This window comes from Netta rufina (genome assembly GCF_964035555.1).
Source record: "Netta rufina genome assembly, chromosome: 3".
NCBI classification, from domain to species: Eukaryota; Metazoa; Chordata; class Aves; order Anseriformes; family Anatidae; genus Netta; species Netta rufina.
In genome coordinates, this window is record NC_140125.1 from 5,688,028 (window position 1) to 5,710,810 (window position 22,783).

Genomic DNA, 22,783 nt, shown 5'->3' on the forward strand with positions numbered 1-22,783 from the left:
TTGAGAGTCTCTCTTGGCTATATGCAATAGGCAGTTTGTCTAGTCGTAGAGCTGATGTTCCTGATCATAAAACAAGAAGCTGAAGCATTTTAGCTACAGCCAAGCTAAGGCGATGTTTCCATTTTCTGCCTGCTTCTCAGAGTACATTTGCAAATGAGAAGCACAGTCTTCAAATGTTCATCCTTAGGATGAATTCTTGTTTCATCTTCTTCATTACCTGATGGACTCATACCCCTTCCATCAGATCTGAGGCAGGTATACAGGTCCATGTCATTCTAGTGTGATGCAGAACCAGCAGTGAAAATGGGATTTAAATGTTGATGATGCAGGGTATGTTAATTCAGTTGAATGTTACCTGACAAATAATGTGTAAATTGAAGCATTATTCAGAAAGGTGTGCACTTTGCTTAAAAATAAACCTGCAGTACTCAGAGTCTAAACATTTCTGTATTCTGTTTCCAATGTTTAATTTACCTCATTTTCACTTGGTATTCTTTTATTTAAATCCAAGGTTTGTGCGGTGAAAATGATGCTGTTAGGATGTGTGCTTATATCTGTGCACGTGTAGGCCCATGATTGTTTCCACCACTAAAGCAGCCAATATAGATATTGTTTTCACAAATAAGTTACTATTTTGGTGAAGCATTCATCTGTAAGGAGAGGAAAACTTCTCAACAGTCTTAAGCAAAAAATTGTCAGAGGTTTTTGTTTTCATATTTTCTTGTTTTACGCTCCTCAGTTACAGGCCTGTGTTGAAGAATGTCTTCAAGCATCAGAACTTCTGAAAAGAGCAGGACTATCTGCTAATACAGGAATAAATACTAATGTTAATTAATACCAGATTTCATACCTACACTTCTAATTGATTTCTGTCTTTAAATTCTTTCTATTTAAGCATATTCATCTGGTTTGGATAGCAGCATCAGCTATCTTCACGTATCGCATGCTGTTAAAACAGTTCTGAAGGGCTAAAAGAAGCAAATAAATGTATTTGTTGTTACGACTGACCTTAGACATACAGTATGTGAAGCTGCAGGAATCATAGACTGAATCGCTGATGATAAGTATGGTGATAACTGGTAAGACTGTGCTGAACTACTGTGAAACAATTCAGGTAGTCAGCAAACAGGGCTAATTGCTAGTTTGGGGGATATTATGGGTAATTTACTGCCCACTGAGGACTTCTACCTAAAAATAAGCTTTTTTTTTTTTTTATTTATTTCTTTTGGACAGGACTTGCATGTTAATGCAGAATACCTGATGCAATTATATGTGAAGAGGACATTCAGATGCACTTCTATAAATGGCCTTGTGCTTCTCAATTACATTAACTGTCTTCACAGATTCTTTAACAGAAAACATAGCCTTTTTTTTTTTTTTCAAAATAACAAATGGGCATTAATCTCAACTTTGCTGTTACCCAAGATGTCTTGATCAAAGATGTGAGAGTAATACAATAAACACAAGAAAAGAAACTACTGGTGGTTTCCAATACAAACTAACGGAAGTGTCAAGTGAGCAGATACTGACAATTCAGCCTGCAAATCAAATGTGCGTGTCCAAAACTCCACCTTTGAGAAGGAAGAATAAATATCCACAGAATGTTTTGGCTATAATTACTTCATTGAGAGGGAAAAAAATGAAAAGAAAAAGGCGCTGAATTCAGTTTGCTAAAGTCAAGACATTAATATTTTTGGCATGTAAAGATGTAAACCAAATGTTTAAATGAAATGTCATCCCTTGGGTTCACATTTGCCCATTGAACTACAGTACAAACCCTCCATAGACCTTCATACAATACACATTTTTCAGTTCATTGAAGAAGGCCCCTGCTGCTTCTCAAGGAAAACTAACTTGCAGAAGCAAAATAAATACTGGCGTCACAGTGTAGCAGTGGAGCCTTGCAAGCACAGATGTGTAGCATTGTCGGCTTTTAAATCAGATAAGGAGTATTCAGACATAATCACTCCAGTGTCTGGGACATGTTGCATGCTGCAGAGCTGCCCAAGTATGGCCCGACAGACACATGCAGTGTGTGTTCAAGCTAAATGGCAACAAGCTGACAGTATTTCATAACAGTCCTGTTATGTCTAGATAGGCAAATGTTTGTGTAATTTAGCTGTGACTTTGAAATAGCTTAAGAAATCGAGACACAAATGGAGCTTTGTGATTAGTTGTCAATGATGCCATACCTGCTGGATGATGATACTGCTGAAAAATACCTGGGTTGAAGGGGTGTCCCTGGGGTCCTGAAGCTGTGCTGCAAGAGGCATCGCCCCGAAGCCTCCATCCATCCCTTCGTTTGACCATCTGAGGAGTGGGACTGCTATAGGGCTGCTCCTATAAAAATATATGGCCATGTAGTTAGACGGATGCCCTGGGCCTAGCTAAAGCACGGCATGCAAAGGGCTGTTTTTGTCTGCTTTTAGACAAGATACTGCTAAAAAAATCAAAGTATATTTAACCCAACAGAAATAGTGCTCACTGGGTCTGTGGTAGGCCTATTAAGACCTATGAAGTACCTCAGCAAGAGAAAATTCAACTTATATACAACACATGATTTTAGGTAAAGAAATATTGATAGGGCGGGGGGAACAAGTATTTTTTTAGCTCTAATTTATGGCTGAGCAGCTTCATTTTAGTTACTTCATGAGAATATTTTAAACCAAGCCTGCATAATATTAAAATAAGTTAAAATGTATGTAAAATTTATGAGAGCATGTCAGGTGCAATGCTTGATAAAGTAAGTTTAATGCTTCAGAATTTTTTTCTTCAGGCAGAGAAAGCTGAATCCTGCAATTCTAGGTTACAGTATAATTTTAGAAACTCTTTTCCATTATACCATTCTTTTATTAATGAGATCCAACCCAATTTAACGAAAAGAGGTAAATTCCTAGAGTTTGTGGAAAGTACTCAGCAGGTTGGAAGCCAGGAGCGTGTGATAAAAGAGGATATTTTCCTACTGTTCATGTGAAATATCCAATTTTATAAAAACACAGAGGAAATCAATTTACAACAAACTTCATGCGTGCCTCTTCAGTGTGGTTTTTCTGCTGGAAATGCTGCCTCACTCCGTGAACAAATAAAAGCTTTGGCAGTTGACAGGGACTGTACATCACTTTGAAAACTCTTCATTTACCAGGGGTGTGTCATGTTGTTTCATTGTGTGACACTCCCAATTATCGTGACAGAGCTAAATGACAAAGTACTGTCACCCCACTGAAAATTCAGAGCAGCTTCTTTCCATTTTTCTGCCTGGTCACGGGAACATTGCTGAACTGGTACAACAGAGCGGCAGGAGCAGCAAACGGGGAATATCTGCATACTGCTCTACTGTATTAAAAATTCAGCTCCTCGGCAATATTAAATCTGAATTTACTTCCATCAAACAGAAACTTAGCATATCTCATTCTTCCATTATAAAATATTGACATCAGAAATAGTGAATCCTGAAATGAAGATTACAGATGAAAACTATATGCTTGGTAATTATCATTTTTTTCTTTGTTATTATTCCTTTCCTCCGAGGATTGCACAGGCTGCTGCAAACAGTAATGAAGTTAGCATGCGATGCCAATGTAAAGTACACTGCAAAGTTATTCTTTCCCTCATTATAGATGAGGGAAGTGATTTCCCCAGCCAAACTCGGACACAAACGGGACAGCCCTCTGCACCTCACGTCTTAATCATTGTCCCCAGCGGTGAGACCAGTGCCATCCCTCAGCGCCACCTTGCTTCCATCATCTTTTGTTCCATGCTTTCCCTAGGGTTTGTTTTAGGACTTTCCTAGGGCTCAGAGCTGTTAATACCAACAATTTGTGTCACTAAGTGAGCAGCCAGTTCACAAATGCTTTCATTCCTGACAAACCCACTGCCCAGCCTTGCAATGGTCTTGAATAGCCACTGCATGCAAAAACACAGTTGCAAGCATGGAAACGCCCGACCAGCCGTTCCTACAGCCCCTTCTTGGCTTGACACTGAAATCAGGAAGAGATCAATGGGTCAGCCAGCCTGCAGTAGGGTATCCCTTTGTGTTCATGCATGTGGAGAGAGCTGTTATCACACAGCTTGGGATGGCTTTCCAACAGAACAGCCTTGTCATCACAACCTCGAAGTTCCAGCTTGGCCAATTAAGCTGGTGTCTCTCTCTCTCTTAGGTAATTAATTACTCAGAGTGGTATTGCACAGCAGGACAGCTTCATTTGCAGGTGCTTGCTGAACATTACCTCCGCGTACTCTTGAACCTTGCCTTGTTGCCTATGGATGCTTTCGAGGAGTGTAATATATACAGTGTGTGACACCTGACACCGTATCTGTCTCGTATGCTTCTTACAAAAATCAATCTAAATCAATAAATTGTCCACCCTCCTCGTACAGTATTTGCACAGGTTCAAAGACAGGACCAATTATTCTTAAGGTTGAATTGTCAGGTGTCAGATGAGAATATAGAAGTTGAAGCATTATATTTAGGAACAGATTTATTTAGAGGACCTGAGAATTTTCTTTGCTATCAACAGGTCTATGAATAGAGCTTTTATAAATACATCCTGGTTGAAACCAATACCTTACAAAATGACAGAGGTTTGAGTGTTTTGTTTCTTTTTCTTTTCTTTTCCCCCCACAACAGAAATCAAATACCTGCCTGATAAAGTACGTAAACTAACATCCAACCTCACTGAAGTAATAGCAGTAAAACTACTGACCTTAAAGGGCTTTTGGTCCTGACCCTTCCTGCTGTGCACATGTTGCCTTTTTGTTACCTCATTTTCTGAGTACAGATAAAAATTCCCCATGTTTTAGCTATGTATAATAAATACATATCTTTATCATGCATTCAGTCTCTTGAGTTCAGTTCCAGCAATGAGACACGCACCCCCTCCCAGCCAGTATCACAGGTCTAAAGGTTACATGTGACCATTTTTGTCCCTGCCAAGACCACAGCACACAAATACCAAGGCTTATTATAATCACACACGATCTTCACAAGTTTAACAGTTCTCGTCCCAGAATACCAAAACCCCTCTCTTAGCACTCCCAGCAAATCAGCATGCATTATTGTTACGTGCTCAGATAGATACTACCATGATAGATATCAGATTTCTGCTCATGCCAAAATTTCAGCTAGCTGTTCCCTTGAGTATTTACGCTTGTGTACTGTATTTAACAACAGCCCATTCAAAATGCTCACAGCTCCTAGGAATGAAATGCACATAATTTAGGAATAGCTGCCTGGCTATTCAGGCATCATGCTGTGTCAAGGGAAAATTAAATCTTTGACTTTCCTCTCCCTTTTTTAAAACAAACCTGTAGTTTGCATCATATTTTGGGGAGCTGTATGAAAGTTTCATAAAGAGAAAGTAAGCATGGCATTTTTTTCCCTGTTTAATGGTAGTGCCTACCCATCAATGTTCCACAATGATACAGTAGTTTTAAAAAAAGGTCTCAGCATGCAAGCATTGTATCACATTAAGAAATCAGGATTTTCTAGGCACTGCACAGCATTAATTACACTGAGCATGCTGCAAATTTAAATTAAATGATATGCCATGTTCTGTTGTAAATACCGAAGTGGAATGTAAGATACAGCCCCATATTAGCTTCTGATTGGCATTTGTGCAATGAACAGGATCATAAAATCTGTACAGTATATAATTTTTTTGTATCAGGAGCACCCAATACAAATGCACTTTTGTTTTCAGGCGTACCTAACAGCACAGTTACAGGTCAGAACTTATCCATGCTAAAAAGAACAGCTCTTCCTCAAAAGCAGTAATAATAAAAGAAGAAGAAAAAAGAAAAAAAAAAAAAAAAGCCCTTTTTGCTTTCATTCCCATTCTTAAAAATATATATATATACAAAAATAAAAAAATTAAATACAATAAATACAATCTAGATGGTTGAGGGGTGCCTAGAGGAGAATGGGGGCCATGTGGGACTGAAGCAGGTCAGCATGAAGGCAACAGGCTTGATTTTGTCATGTGTATCAAGTAACCAGGTAAGATTGTACATAAGCAAATGCTGTGTGGGCTTCAGATCAGGTCTATTAGAATTTATGTTCTTTTTCTTGGCATAGGTATTTTACAGTCTCTTGTGATTTTATAACAACAGATTGAATTGTCAGGATCTCAACAGCCTCTGCTTTTAAACTACTGGATGAGGTGTATTTCAGCCCGTATTTCTATGTGATTAAATACCTAACAAATATTCTAAATTACTGTACTTCGGAGAAAGTTTCTATACCTAACTGTATAAAGACGGCATGTTACGGTCTGTGTTTTCTGGGCTTATTAAAGGTCTTTCTGAAATGATTAGCACTAAGCTGAGAAGGAAAAGTGATTGCCAGTGAATGGGCGTGAAGGCATGAGGCATAAAGGAGGCACAGCATAAAAGCGTGGGCAGGGCTTTGCAGAGACACCAACATCTTCAAACCCAGTATCACTGTATTCTTTCTAAATTATCTTGCCTTTTTTGTCTTTTGCTTTTAGGAGTTAACTTGAGTTTTCCTGGCCCATTATGCAACACTCCTCTGTATATGAAAAATGCAAATTTTAAAAAAGAAAGAAACAAACAAAAAACAACCAAATTAAGGCCACCTGATCTCCCCCAGAACAACAGATGAACAATAAAACCAAGCTCAGGATGCCTCAAACTTCTAAAACTTCTTTTGCTGAACTTTTGAAGAAGAAATTCCTCTACAGCCTTCCTCAGGCAGTCTGAAATACACTGCCCTGTTTGACTTGTGAGTAATAATTTTAAGAAATCCTCTAGTAAAGAAAGGCTGTCCAGCTCGGCCTGCTAGAGATCAGTTAAAATAATATTTGTCCCTTTTTCCATTTGACCTTTTTCCAAGCTTTTACTGGACCTGTTTGGTGTCTCCTTTTGCTGTGATGCTGTATGTTCTGGAAGTGGCTGATGACAATAAAATCTGATATATAACAGTAAAATGGTCATTCCTTCTTACATCTGACAACAATGCCTCACTGCCACCAGGACTGTCTGCATATTTATTATTTAAAGTCAGGCTTTTCCCCTGGAAGCTGGAAGGATACACTGAAGGGTGCCCTAACTTTCTCCTACCATCCAGAAGGAATTAGGTAGTGGCCAGCTGTATGAGATGGATACCATGCAACAACCACTTTCTGTAAGTAGCATGTGCCTGGCAGAATTAAGTTCAGCAGTGGGACAGCAACTCTTCAGACCTCTCACCATCTTTTAGTGCTTCCAAACAACAACAACAAAAAATCCAAAGACAGTAGTTTATAAACAGCCCAGGAAGCTCTTGGAAATTAGTGTGTAAAGTTCTGAAGGCAGAGCAGTGTGGGGCAATAACCAGCACACAATGCATTGGTATTGCAACAACAAACAGCTAAACTACCGTGTAGTTATTTTTGGGTATGCACAATTGTTGGAGGAGAATGTAGAATATTCTTTGAAGGAGATGTTGAAAGCGTTGTGCTTCCCCTAGCTGCCATGGTCCTGACAAGAAACAGCCCACAAATTCTAATAAATGGAAAATAGAAATAAATACTTTAACTATATGGCATAGGGTTTTGAATGGCTTTCTGAATCAGAAAGTGCTGCCTGTATGTCTTCGTTATTTCTACACTCTGTAATGTTGGCTCTCCAAAAGTCAGAGACAAAGTGAGATAGATACTACAAGGATCACAGATACTACACTAGGAAACCAAATATCAGTGGTACATCCAGATTTATGGTAGAAGATGGCAGTAAAGTGAAAGCAAAACTGTTTGCACAGTACGTATTGTTGCCCATTACTGTGTGTTTGCCCTTTTTTCTTGCTTAGCTACAGCTGAAAGAATGGAAAATTGTACCTTATAAACAGTATTAGGAGACACTTTGTGATCGTAAGGTCAATCAGACTAGTTTACCTGCTTGAGGTATTTATGGCACAATCACTCAGTGTCTTTAAGGAAAGGTTAGATACATTTATGGGAAAGGTATTTTGCAGAAGCCTTCCTGTTTCATAGAGGTCTTGGACAAAATGACCCAGGAGGCCCCTTCCAAGTCTATCAAATGTGGTTTCCTGATTGATGCTGTTCCCACCCCCACCCCCCCCAAGCCTTTTCAAAACACAAAGCACTGTTATAAAATTTAATATGATACACTATATAACTTTTACACAATACCTTATAGGAAATGGTTAGCCGGTAGCACAGGAGCCTCACACAAAAGGAAGAAAAGAAGAAAAAAGAAATTGCAGTGCAGTTTCTCTGCCAAGCGTTATCGACTATAACATTTACACTGTTTCTTAGTATGGGCCCTCATCTGTGCAGTGGGACACCAAGTCATGGAGGCATAAAAGTAACCTACACAGTAATATATATTTTTTCAGAAAACCTAATAAGGCCTGGGGTAATTTCCTATGCTACAATAACCATTCCCTCAATGCTGGAAAACAAATGGACGTCCAAGTCTCCTTATAAATAACTGCCTGGCACTGTAATGGGCTGGGCCCAACTGAGAGTTGCCTGAAGGCAATATTCAGGTGTTTCCAACCGCTCTTGGCATGCCCACAGGGCCACAATGCAGCCATGTCCTCCACCTATGGTCTCAAGACCTTCTGTGCTTACAAATGGTAAAAATTCCCACTATTGTCTTTTCAGGGCCATCAAACTGTTCAGCAAATTTAGCGCTATTTCTCACTTTTTTTTTTGTTTGTTTGTTTAGTTTGAGATGGTGTTGCTGAATGGTTCCTAAATGGCCTATGGCCTATTTTATTTTATTTTTTCCAAAATAATAACGTTTAAATAAAAAGTCAATTTAATGACTTTTTTTAAAAAGTTTCTCTGAGCCATTTGATTGAAATTCTGTGGTTGGCCTACATTGCTCAGTATTAAGCTTTAATTTTAGGTTCCCACAAGAAAAAAAAAAGAAAAAAAAAAAAAAAGAAAACTGAGTTGGGGTCCACTCTCAAAAGCAATTTACACAAACCTTTTTAAGTTACGCTAATTGATGTAGTTGAAAATCAAACTCCTCCTCCAAGCCCCATGTCTTCTCAACTTCTTGGACTGGCTCTGTCAGGAAATACCAGCATCCATCCACACACACTCCCAAGTCTTACAAATGTGAGCTATTCCCTTTGACAGGGCAGGCTGGGATTAACTGTTTTATTAACCTTCTAACCTCATCCATGAGAAAGTGAAATAGCATGGTTTTTTGTTGCTGTTTTGTTGTGTGCTTTTGTTTTGTTTTGTTTTGAGGCTTGCAGCCTTCATTACCTAAACATTTGTGAGCTCTAACTCCCTACAGAGAGGAGTGAAATGAGGACTATTAATGCTGCTGTCCACAAGGAGTTCCCTGTCACCCCGTTTGGACCGTCCCATTGTGTTGTACTCAGTGTCAATGGCCATCCCTAAAGGCCTGTGATTTCACTCTAAAATATTTCCCCACTATCATGAATGAGTCTTGGGGCTCGCTATTTGAATCATTTCTGTGGGAGCAAATAATAACTTTATGATTCTTTTCAACATGTTGTATTGGTGTATTTTCCTGATTTCTATGTCCAAAAAAAAGTGATTGATTTCAATCAAAACCAAAAATTTGACCTGGCTTTAATCCTGAAGATGGTACAGTTGCTCTTCCTTAGTTCTCACTTCATCATTGCATCACAGTCAGAATAGTTCTTCTCTCTGGAGTTAAAAATGGTAAAAATTAGCCCTAGTGAGAGATACAAGCAGAATTTTTCAAAGGGAAGAAAATTTATCTCCTGCTCTTTGTCTTACAATATGGTACATTTTAGTGTTTGAAAGATTTAGTTTTCAAGCATCTCATATATATAAATCCAAGTGAACAACAGCTCTCCAGCGTCTTTTTTAGGGCAGTTGAGCTCAGCAACTGCAATCTGCCAGGGAATAAGGGTCAAGATGGAGAAGGCCTTTCCTGTAGCCTTCTGGTGTTGGTCAGGGGTCAGGCTTAGGAAACAGCCAAAGCAAAACAAAGGTTTCTCAGCTCTATCTCCTCACTCTGTTACACGAGATCATGGCTTTTTCACATGAGGACCCAGATTTTGGGCCAGCCTTGTGTTTCCTCTGCTGTTGCTTATATCAATAACTGTTTTGATAATACAGTTCCTCTTGAGGTTTCTCCTTTTGAAAGATTTATACTTGTTTTAGAAGTAACACAAACACTCCATTTTAGCTTTCAGGAGGTTAAGCCCCTTAAAAATCTCAGATTATTCTTTTGCATAATGTTCACAGAAGGAGGTGGGGAAGCAGTGAGGATACAGTTGGCATTTCCATGCTGTGTAGCTACCTGCAAATGCCAGCAAAGATGAGAGGCACTGGCTTGTGGGTACCCTTTGGATAATTAGTGGTGCTTTTTGGGGCCAGCCCCACTGGAAAGTCACGTGGCCACCTTCCAATCCACCCATGGGTGGTGACAGCGAGAGATCCTGGGGCCCAGTGGCTTTCAGAAGTGCCACCTCCACCAGGATGTTTCTGCAGCTGAGCTGCCCACTTCAGTCCTCTCCCCAGGTCCCTTGTCAAGGCATTCAGGTACTACTTTGATGAGAACTTCCCAGCTGCCTCACTGGATAAACAGACGTGTCAGAGCTCTAACATGCAGGAATCCTCTTCACACAAACAGGCAGAGAAAAAAGGGTGGTGGGAAGAGTAAAAGGCACCTAAAGAAATAGTACAAGCAATGATGGCTACAACTGATTTCTTCTTTGTCCCTTTGATCTTTGGAAATGGGACAACCCAGTCAGGATCATGGTTTTCCAGACTGGGCTGTATGCATCTTTAGTAGTGCCACAAAATAGAGCTGGTTTGCTATTGTTGCCTCCCCCCAAAAAAGCTGTTATTATGAGATCTTTGGGGGCCAGGAACTCAATTTCCCAGCTTTCAATTAATACTTCAATGATTATACATAAATAATAGTAATAATAATCATAACAATGCCTTGCTTTCCATTATGTTGTACTCAGTCTTTGTGATGCCTCTCTCATGATAAAATCTGTGTATTAAACACATTAATTGAAACTCTTAATAAAACAGAGATATTTTCACTTGTGCATTTATATTCACATAATGATCACAAAGCACTTTACAGAATCAAATAAAGGTAGCTAGCTTGATCCTTATATAGAAGCAAACACCATTATAGTGCATCTTAGGAGTATATAACACAGCTGTCATATAGACAACTCATGTCAAACGTACCATATTTTGGGTGGTAGGCTGGCCAAACAGCATCCAAAAAGCTTGTTCTAAACATCTCTAATGCCATCATGAGGAACATGGCAAGAAGGGACTGGAAGGTCTGGCCTACTAGACTAGAAAAGTAGACAGGAGGGCTGGTGAGCAGTTGTGCCTCATTATCAAGATCCGTGCTTTGGAAGAAAAAAAAAAAAAAAGTGATAATTTTGCTGGTTTACAAAAATAATGCATGGAAATCTTGATGAACACTGAGCAGCCTCCAAGGGGTCACTAACAGAGGACAAGGCAAAAGCTGGCAATACATGATTAACATTAAATGATGCCTCCCGAGGTCTGGGAAGGGGTCTCAAAGCTTTGGGCCTCGTAATAGGTAGTTCCAGAGTTAAGAGACAGGCAAAGAGCTTTGTTCCTTCTTGTGTAATTGATAAATTACCATTGTTAGCACTAAACAATACTACCAAGCACAGAATAGAAACACGCTAATGCTTTATCCGTCTTAAGCAATTCTGCCCATGTGCTCACACTGTTCTTAAATGCGCTAGATATTTGTTTGACGAAACAATAAGTTTTAGAAAAGAGAAAAATAAGAACTTTAAAGATAATCAAAACCTTGACTACATACTTTACCACCGGCAGCTGTGAATAAGCTTCAGTACTCTTTATTTTTAACATTCCAGATATGTAATTTAATGCAGGTCTAATGACAGTCTCGAACATACCGCTTTAATCGAAATTGTTCAAGCTCTGTTCTGTGACAAGGGCTCACAAGCTACCAGCAGGGTTGTCCATTTTCCCTGCTTCTGTAGGGAAAAGAAAAGGGAGGGGAGGGGGACACTCTTGAACTTATGTTGCTATTGATGTGTAATATACAATAAAAAAACAGTTAAATTTCAATTACCCACAGGTAATTATAATTTTATTGTTTGACTGTACTATGGGGATTTTTGTAATTCCCAAGACTAATAATTTTCTATAATTTTACAGGTTGTCAAATAAACTATTAAAGATTATCTTTGAAAAGGATTCTGCAATTGTAAGGACATATCATACTGTTCCTGTACATTATTAGTAATTAGAGATCCCTGGATAGTGAAATATCTGCTCTATATGCTAGCTGCTGGATACCATATTTTCTCACAGCCTCCTGTAATCTTGAACCAAAGCTTTCAAACTTCACATCCATTGTAGTCTGAGTCACGTCCAAACTTTTATTAATATTCACTGAGCACTCATTAAGCAATTCTGGTGTGTTCGATACGTTAAATCCATGCTTCCTGATGGGGAAAAGCAAAGGCTCACAGGTCCATCCCGGTGTAGTGGAAACAAACACAAAGGGACTAATTCTGAGCTCTGTCACCTAATAGGGATATGGAGCAGAAGCAACATTTATACCAGAGCAAAAGATCTGAATTTTGAAGATACAACCAGATAAAATTACACTTCCCAATTTTATCCTAAAAATATGCATAGATGCAAATATGCTAGGGATCAGCAGGGGAGGAATGGGATAGGTAGAGTATCCAGCCCACAAGGAGCAGAAATTTGGGGGCACTCCCTTTTCCTAGTCAGCAAGTACCTCAATTCACTGCGTTGTTCATGAATAGTTCCTTGGCCACTCTCCCTTGTGCACTAGTGCCCAACCTCCCCATGGATAAGGTGAGTGGACAGCAAACCTTCCCAGTTTAGCTGGGAGAAAAACAAAAGGGAACTACACCATCTTTTGCTGGTTGATAGCATCCTTCACCTATACGTGCATGTTCAATGAGATATTTATTCAAATCTTACAGCAGTGTATTCCTGAGGAGGACCAAAGGTGGGATGAGCTGAGAAAAGCAGACCCTGAAACACTGCACACAGCACCTAGACACAGGCTGAGAGGGCAGCAAATGTAAAACCACACGGGGGGATTGGCAGTTGTAGAGATTGTTGATGTCTTGCCTGTGGAGCCATCAAAGGCACAATTTTTAGCTGGCGACATTTTTTTTACTGCAGCTGCCCCAGGAGATAGTCATTATTTGTTTTATTGGCCTCTTGGATTGTTATGTGGTGAAGGCTCTGTGCCGAGGGAAACTTCAACACATTAAGATTTCTTTACAGGCTGAAATCTCTCTGAGGAGAGCGGTTTCAGGACATGAAGATTTTCATGCAGAAAACTTTATGGGTCTCATTTTTTCCCCAATGAATGCCTCCACTCCTGACTGGGTTTTTGCACACCCCTGGCCTGGTGGGACACTGAGCAAGAGCATCATCCCACAGCTCTACCCCAAGCTGGACACATCTGCGGGGAAGTTTTCACTTTCCTGCTCGTGCCAAGAAGCCTCCGTGGCAGCTGTGACACTCCGTGAGGGATCCGGCGAGGGATTTCCTCACACCAGGGAGAGCTGAGGGGGGGTTATGTTGGGTTTTATGGCTGGTGGAGCAGTATAAAGCAATGGGAGTACAGGGAAGAATTAAGGCCAATGGACTGCAGCTCTCTGCCTCACTCTGGAGACAACTTCAATCCAATCAAATGTATTAAACAAATGTGAGTAACCATTATAGATATACACACTGAGCTCTCTTTTCCAGGGCTTGTCTTACCATCCTGTGCTAGTCCTGCACCTACATGAAAGTGTGGGAAGAAAGATATTTGATAGTTTGGAGAGCTCTTCAATAAATGGCATTTTCTTCTCCTGCCTGCCTTGCTACCTGCTAACTCATCTCAGCTGAGACTGAACCTATTGCTCCAGATGATTGGCATTTATAATAAATAGACACAAAGGAGAAAATGGAAGCCCACACATGAGGCTAAATATGTACCTGGATAACAGACAATACCATACACAGGTACACATCTCTCTTTCCTGTAACTTTGGTCTGCGTTTCCAGCTTAATACATTCCTTGGTGCAAGCGGAACATGTTCTGACAAAGGAATACTGAAAGCAATTAGAAACAGAATTAATTGATAAAATTTAAGCCTGGCTTTCCTCATGTTTGTCATATGACTGCAAATATTGTCACTCCCATTAATATTAATTAATATAATTATCAATGTTTCTAATCCCTACACATTTTGTCAAAAAGTTACTCTTAGCTCAAGAATATAATTGTTAAGTCATGGAAATGTTAAGTAGCAGCTAAGCAAGTCCAAAGAATTAATAGCAAACTGTAGTTTATCCAAGGATTAGACTTTTAGCAATACATAATCACCTCTTCATGTGTTCATCCACATAAAATAGCTTCCATCCCTCACTACTCTTCTGCCTACTTGTCCTTGCAGTGCACAGTTTTCAAGAGTAAAAAAAAAAAAAAAAAAAGCAAGCGAGAGAGAGAGAGAAGATAGTAAGTAAATATTCTTTGCAGTTGCACGCTTTTCTTCAAGATAAGTCACTGCGATAAGAGTTATGTGCCCTTAGCTGAAAGCAATGTCAAGGTCAATTATCTCACGCTGAAAGCCCTAATGCAAGATACTTTTGTGATCAGAATAATATGTGTAATATTGCAAAGCCTTTGTTTTAGCATCGAGGAAAGCAAATCCACTCTCTCTAGACTTCCCAACGCATTGTCTTTCGTTTATGAATGTCATGGATTATGCCAACAATATAAAAGACCGACTTGCTGTGCTGTTGCCATTTAGGCAGGTTCTTCTGGCGTGGTACGACTGGCACTGATGAGTGCAGCGTGGACGGACACTGAGCAGAGCCTTGCCGGCCACCTGCCCGCTTTCACGATGGCCAGTTAGCAGTTCCTGCTTGGCAATAGCACGTCTGCTTCACAGAGCAGTGTTAGGTGAAGCATAAATTAGCTGCTCTGGAAAACAGCCAAAATGCTTTAAAGGCCTTTGTTCTAAGGTGGGGGTTGCTGGTGTTTTTGTGTTTCTTTTTCTTTTTTCCTGCTAGAGGAGAATTATGTAATCATTTCACTATTAATTTTTAATTCTACGTTACTGTGCATTATTGCCAACCTATAGTGGTGATGCAAAGAGAAATGGTGATACTATATGAGCAACACCTGTTCGGAAGGCTACTGGGCCACACTATAAAGGAAGCAACAGAAAAGATCTGTTCTTTCAAGTTCTTTGTGGTCATCTGCTGTTGTCTAATCATACAAAGTACCACATCAAATAATTATAAACTATATGAGCTAAGAGAAGTTCATGGAGAAGTGCCACAAGTTTTCCTGTTAAGCATTTGTTTGGTTTTTTTTTTGCTTGGTTTTGGTCAAGTTTTTTTTTTTGTTTGTTTTTCTATTGGCCAGCCTTGGTAATGAAACATTACTTTGGAGAAATCTTTTGAAGCAAACCAAATTCATTGACATGGATGAAATTGGCAGCACCACGCTTGCTGCTGGGAAGAACACACATCCTCCACTGCAGGTTTGGGGCTGGGGGTTCAGAAGAGCGGAGGAACTACAATGCAGCAGCATCACCAGTTTAAATGATGACCAGGTTTGGGACTCAGGTGCACCATCTGTGCAAGGTGCTGTTTGTTTAATGATCTCTTCTGTTTTCCTCACATCTACCTGCTATTTACACCTGAGGCAATCATTGCGCTGCAAGATTAAAACTTTCAGCGGGCTCCCTTTCAGAGAGCATCTTGATTCAAAAAAACTAATGCACCCCCCAAAAATGTCTATCCTTGGGTACTGTACTTTGACAACTGACTCAGCAGAGTTGGACCATAATCCCCAGTCCATTGCTAAGGAAACAGCATCTGCACACCAGGGTAAGAAATACATACACGTGATTTCTTCTTGCAAGAAAATCATTATCAAAAGACGCTAAGATTCAGACCACTGATAGAGTTAGCCTACCCATAGAGAAATGATTGTATCACCCATTTGCCTCTGCTCACAAATTCTTCATTTCATCTAGGAGAAGGCTAGCCATGAGGGGACAGGAAATCTTTAATCTACTTTTCTCCTTTTCTTCAAATATATGGTTCTTATCAACTAGCATTGAACATATGCACCAGAAAAACTTAATGATGTAGCCTCCACTTAATAAAATAAATGGAAACAAAGCACAGACAGTTCTCTAGTGTGAGAGGGATTAATCACAACAAAATATTAAATGAAAGCAAGTCCACAATGCAGTGCTAAAAAGGCAGCATGGCTGTAAATTCAGGAAGAAGAAATCAATTAGATAAAAAAAAAAAAAAGTATGTAGAAAAGTTTACAATCTAGTAACAGAGAATTCATAAGCAAATTTCTGAGCTGCACTTTGCCATTGACTTCAGTGACAGTGGATGAGTTAGAAGGGGACTTCATCTGTTCAGCCCAGTATCTGGAAATTGCCCAGTGCAAAGAAGAATTGTGACATTTTTTCTCCTCAATCCCTAACGCTAATTATATCTGTATATAAAATTATACAATATTATTATAAAATCATAAACATTAATAAAATTATAACATTATATGGCAATTTATTATTAATTTGATTGCTTATTTAGTGTATGAATTATATATAAGTGAATATGCATAAAGTGAATATATATGAGAGATTATTTATATTATTATATAATAGTATTTATTAACAATATTTATCTTTTTGGACAGATACTACAGACTACCATAATTTTTTAGACAGCCAAGAGATTCTGGTGGAAAAAATGAAAAGTTTTAACCAAATTCTCATCATTTTCAGCTGAATTAGTTTCAAAAAAAGAGATGCTTTTTGAGGAAAAGAATTAGACAATTAATTTTGATTTAAAAAAAAAAATCATAAGAAAATTTCTACCTGATCTCTTCCATACTGCAATCCTAGTCCTGGAGTATGTCCATGATCATTAGTGAAAAATGTGCATTTACTCTTCTACATATTCAGCTTCTCAATATCTGCAGGAGTTATTCAGGAAAGCACCAAGACATTTGTATTAAGTCCAATAGCACTTTTCCAAATTGCGATTCTTTCCTGAACTAAGGCCAACATAGGTCAAGTAAAGGAAAAAAAATGCAAACAATAAAGCAATGAAGCAATGAAACCATTTTATGATTCTATGATTTGCCCATAATCTCCCAGCAAATTAGAGATTTAACCTCCTGTACAGTAGCCAGCCCTATTGCTCAGCTAACAGTTTCTAGTCTTCTTTCGTGGTTCAGAGAAAGAGAAAGAGACCCTCTCACCATTCTCAAAAGATGTGCTCTTGGAGAGCATGCCATGCCAAGACGCAACAGTAGTTCACGTAATGAAAACTCAGTTTGCTGCTTTGGTGAAAACATGGATGTGGTGTCTTACCAAGATGAAGAAGGATGGCAGCGGATTAACTTGCATGCAGCCTGTGTGCCCCAGCAGCTATTACATTTTTCCTAACTAGACCCTCTGTAGTATCTATTGCTCTATGAATCACAGTCAAATGCCAGCCAGTAATCTAACTCCATCTGCAACTTCCCAGCAAATACACTCTGTCAGGCCTAACAGCGAAAAACTGAGTTTTTAGCCACAGTAATTATTCCTTGCTCTCATCAAAGCAAATGGTGGTGTGTTGTTTTTCCAATGCCATCACCTAGCTGAGCCTGCTAAGCTTCACTGAGCTGCTGTAGGTTCAGCTAATACCAGCCTGACTATACCTACCACTGACGTGAATACATTTATCTGCAAGCCCTGCGCCTGGGAAAGAAAACAGCTTGGTGGGGACTGGCGTGGGTCCCTTTTTTCAAACTGGGCACTGAAGATGCAGCAATACTTTGCAGAAAGACTCAGTGGTCACTGCTGTGTCCATAGGGATTTTCAAAAGTGCCCCCACCTTGCACCTCTCCTGCCACCACACAAGATGCAACAGCAGCGAGGCAGGACTGTGCTTCCCAGTGTTAAAAACTTCAAGAAATCAACTTGTGCGTGGAAGGTGCAAAACAGCCATATTTTTGTCACTTCTTAATGGCCAAAAAGTTCTTTTTTAGCATATTTACTAATATCTGATGAGGTAAATCTACCTCTCTTGATGTTGTAAGCACAGACACAGGCAAGTCCTTCCCCTTTGCTGAGGAGACTGTATTTACCACTTCAGGAATTAGTTTAATCAAAGAAAAATAATAGATGGAGAAGAGGAAGAGCACAAATCAGCATCAAAATCAGCCTTAATAATGGTCCATCTATTTGTGCATCTTGGCAAGAAATCTTGTCACCTGCTGCAGAGGTCCTAAAGTCCTACTGAAATACAGGTTGAAGAAATCTAATTTTTCTCACACTAATTGCAGTAATGCTAATGCATACTTGGAACAGAGCCAGGGTAAGTTGAATGCTGGCTGACAGCAGATAAATATAAATTATATATAACAAAAACACTCTGTACCTTTAACTCCTAATTCATTACAACTCAGCCATCAATCTTTAATTTCTGTGCATGTCACCCACATGGTCAATAAGCTGTGCTGTATCCTACAGCAGAAATGCTTCCTAGGGCACCAAGATACCAACAGGGCTTTAGCTATCAGGCCCTGAAACGACACCTTCCTGATGCCTGGGCACAATAAACATATTTTCTTTCTGAAGTTGTTAGAAACAGCAGGTGCTCAGAACTTCTGGAAATCTGCTTCGTTTCCACAGTGCTGCACATCTTGGGTCCTCTCAACAGAATCAGACTCTTTTAGTGGTTCCATGTTGCTTTGTGTATCAGCAACAATAGAAAGTAACAATGCTGATGTGCCCTAGGCTTCATTGGCAGGGAAGTCTAAAAGGGCTTCTTAGTTGGTCTTGCTTTACATAGCTCTTAGGAATACAAGAAATCACTCGAGCACATTAAGAAAAAAGAAAACAAAAACAATATAAAACACACCACTCCTTCCTGCTTAAGCACACAGCAATCTTTTCCTTTCCATTACAGTATTCAATTAATTTGGATTATCAAGTTGCTTCATGGCTTTGGGAAAAAGAAAAACAAAGCAAACAAACAAACAACAACAACAACACCCACACAAACCAAACAAAAAAAAAAGAAAAAGTTCCTGATCTCACCATCACCTTTGGTTGGGAGGTTCTGTTCCTCTGCTTATTTGAGATACTTCTTTCCATCTAGTATACAATCATGTTTCAGTTCCTGAGAGCTATAGATATTTATTCAGTGCCCTTCTATCTTGGCCATCATAAATAGCTCTCTGATAACAAATCGCACTCACTGAACATCATTTGCTACCAGAAAGAATCTTCAAGAAGCACATGCACTGCGATATAGGATATCTCCTGCTTTGTTATGAATGCAATAAAGAGTTTTACAAAATCAGTTTCCTTCCATTTAGAGGATAAGTATATGTCATTTTAGTAGTTTTACCACTTCTTATTGCCTGTCTGTTTATGCTTCATACTTAGAGAGTCACTGCTCCCTTGCTCTTCAAATGAATACTACTACTTAAATATAGAGAACGATATGTGCTTATTGAAAGATTCAAGGATTTCAGCTGTCAATAGAGGCTTAATTATCTGCTGGTGGATGCTCAGATACCATAATGATGGCTGTTGTATAAAGCCAGCATATAAGAGCCCACTTGCAGCTCGTTATATGCCCTGATCCAGCAATTTAGGAAAAAAAACAACAACAACAACAACAAAAACCCCACAAAACGTAAAAATGTAAAGCATAATATTAACTTACATCCTGCTTCCTTATGTCATAACCCATCATGTAAAGGTATGTTATTTCATGTCATGTCATGCAGAACATGATGCAATGCAATGTCACACTTCAGAAAATATTACTAAGCGAGAACTGATTCTTGTTATCAGTTTGGAATATGAGTCTCTGATCCAAATGTATAGTGGCTTTGGCTGATGGGAAGGGATCAAACTGAAATGAATGTTGGGCAAATGCTTTTCTTCTCTGGCTTGGCCAGTAGATGCCCATTTGTCAGTTTTAGGTCCAATTGGAATTTCTTTGTCACAAGTGCTTTCTCTTGTAAGAGAAATAGCTATTTTATGGCAAGCCAAGTACTGAAAAAAAAACCTTAGAAATACATAATAAATGTATATTAGTGAGACAGAAAATTGGAAAATGGCCACCTGCCAGCAGCCACATAAATTTTGGAGGCAATGCATTTTTCTGCCATTATGTATTATCACAGGAATTGCAAATATTTATTAAAAGTATTAAAATGGTGAGAATGTTAAATGTTTCCTTCAGTAGTGGAAATTCACATTGCCACACAGAAGATAGGATATTCTGATACAATGTTTATTAAAATGACTTCATTTTATTAGGCTGTCATACACAATAAATGTGCAGGTACAGTTAACAAAAGATCTATTGTGGATATGGGAGATTTGTGAGTAACACTTCAAAAAAATAATCTCTTCTGAACTCTATTCATATAAAACGCATACTACAAACTTTCATTAACTTCCTTAGAACCAATTATTTTCTGAGCTTATTTTCTTTTTCTGCCATCCCACTATATTTTGCTAGTCAATTTGTTTGCTTACATTTTAATGCTTAATGGGATTAACTGCAGTTTATCTTTAATTTATATATATGAGTGAGCTGAGTGTATACTCTACATGTAGCAGGCAACAAAATACTGCGATTCTTTTTGGGTTCATTTACAGGTCTAAACATGAATGACTGTAATATACTGGGACCCTCGTACCTTTTCATCCATGAATAAAACATTATTAAAAGATTGGTGGAGAGTTCCATAATATTGATTGAGAAGAAAATCACATTCCAGCTTTGCCCACATTTTCTGCTAGGATTAATCAGAGTGATTAGGTTTATAAGGTTCTTTTAACAGTAAGACACGGACACAGCAAACACCAGTGATGTCCTGTAGCTCACAGGACAACTTTTCTCATCAGCTTTGCTGGACACGAGCCCTTTCCAGCAGGCTCTAAACACTGATGGGGGAGTCCTACCCCTATGCAAACAGTTGCTTTGAGCAACTGAAGGGCTTGTGTCTGTTAAAAGCAGCTCAATAATCATCTCTCAGGACAGACTTAGAAAACAGCTGGATTAGAAGAGGGTATCTTGAGATACCTAAACAGTCATAAGATTTGTGATGAGATTGGTTGTAGTGGTGGAAAACAACACTACTTCTGTTCTCACTGGTTTCCTGAATCAGCAGTGAAAGGAAGGAGACTAGCCACCACCTTCTCAACAGCAAGTATCGTTTAAGTTGCTTTTTAAGATCAAGTTTTGGCAGAAATTAGCAGAGAAATAAGAGATCAGTACTGTTTCTTTTCTTATGCTGGGGTTCCTCAATTCCTTATAGTCCATTATGTAAGAATTGTGATTGGAGTATGTTTTTTAGATGGAGGATGAATAGATCAAAGTTACAAGACCCTAGATTTATGGGGAGCCTTATGCAAGAAAAAAAATAATAATAATAATCTGGTCTACAGAAAGTAAGATTTCGGAAATAAAAGATTTTTCTCTCCGTTCTCGTATGGTGCAATTTTATTCCTTTATTCACAGCAGGGGTGGGAAGAGGGTGAGTAGCTTTCATGAAAAATACAGCTTTGTCTTGATCCAGACACTTTATATGAGTTTGTGAGATATTAGAAGTGGGATTTGACACAAAATGTGTACGGTGGAGAGAAACCTTGGCCACCTCAAAGGCAGAGAAAAAACTGCTGTTGACTTCTGTGGGGGCAGGTGTAATGCACCCACCTCCACTGCTGCAGCTGCTTGACCAATCCTGCAGCTCAGAAACCAGAGCCGAGACTTGCTGTGCCCAAAGCACTTGTGTAATTCAGTCAGTGCTAAAAGTGTAGTCAGCATTTCAAGCAATGCAAAACCATTCGCTTGGCCAACCTTATTTAATATGAAGCATGTTTTATCTTGCTTTAGGTTGTTGTTGTTCTTTAATTAAAGAAATTACAGGAGGTCATTCTCATTAGTTTAGAAGAATCCTCACAGAAGTGGGTTGCACTGATTTAACCTCAGAGTAAACTGGCACAACTTTTGCATGTAAATAGGATTTAACACTGGACACTTTGTGAACAGTCCAACTCTTCACTCATGACATTCAAGGAATAATTGGAATACTGACTGGAATAAAAAGATAATGTCAATAAGCTGGGGTTGGGGTCTTTCTATGAAACTTGTCAGATGATGGTGGCAGCCCAGAGCCACCAGAACACCGAGAAGGGGGCACCATGGACTTTCTGCTAAGGGCAGTCAAAGCAATACTTCCCGTCCCTATGTGATGACATGAGCAGGTATTGTACCCAAATCTCATTGCTCACAGCTGGCCAGGTGAGAGGCTAACTCAGAAATTGGGCAGCAAGAGAGGAAAGCAAGGAGTTTCCTGACCAGACAAGGAAGTCATGCCCTGGGGCTGGAGTATGGTACAGGTGCACGGTGATACAGAGGCCACCACTGTCATGGAAAAGATTTGCCATGCAAAGAAAAAAAAAAGAAAAAAAGAAAAGGTAGCAGCATGAGAAGTGCCAACTCTGAACAACGCTGTCTTTAATTGGTACCACCGAGGGCTTTGTGCGGTCTGCATGCTTTTGGTGTTTATAATAGAATCCCCAAATTCAAATGATCTGAAGGGCATCTGACTGTTTTACATTAATCACAAGCTATACAGCAGAGGCTGAGAGCAAGTGGGCAGATACCCTGGTGTAGTAGCACTAAGGAGCTCTCATTATAATCATCCTGCCAAATCAAAAGAAAAACCCTAAGGCTCCTAATAAAGG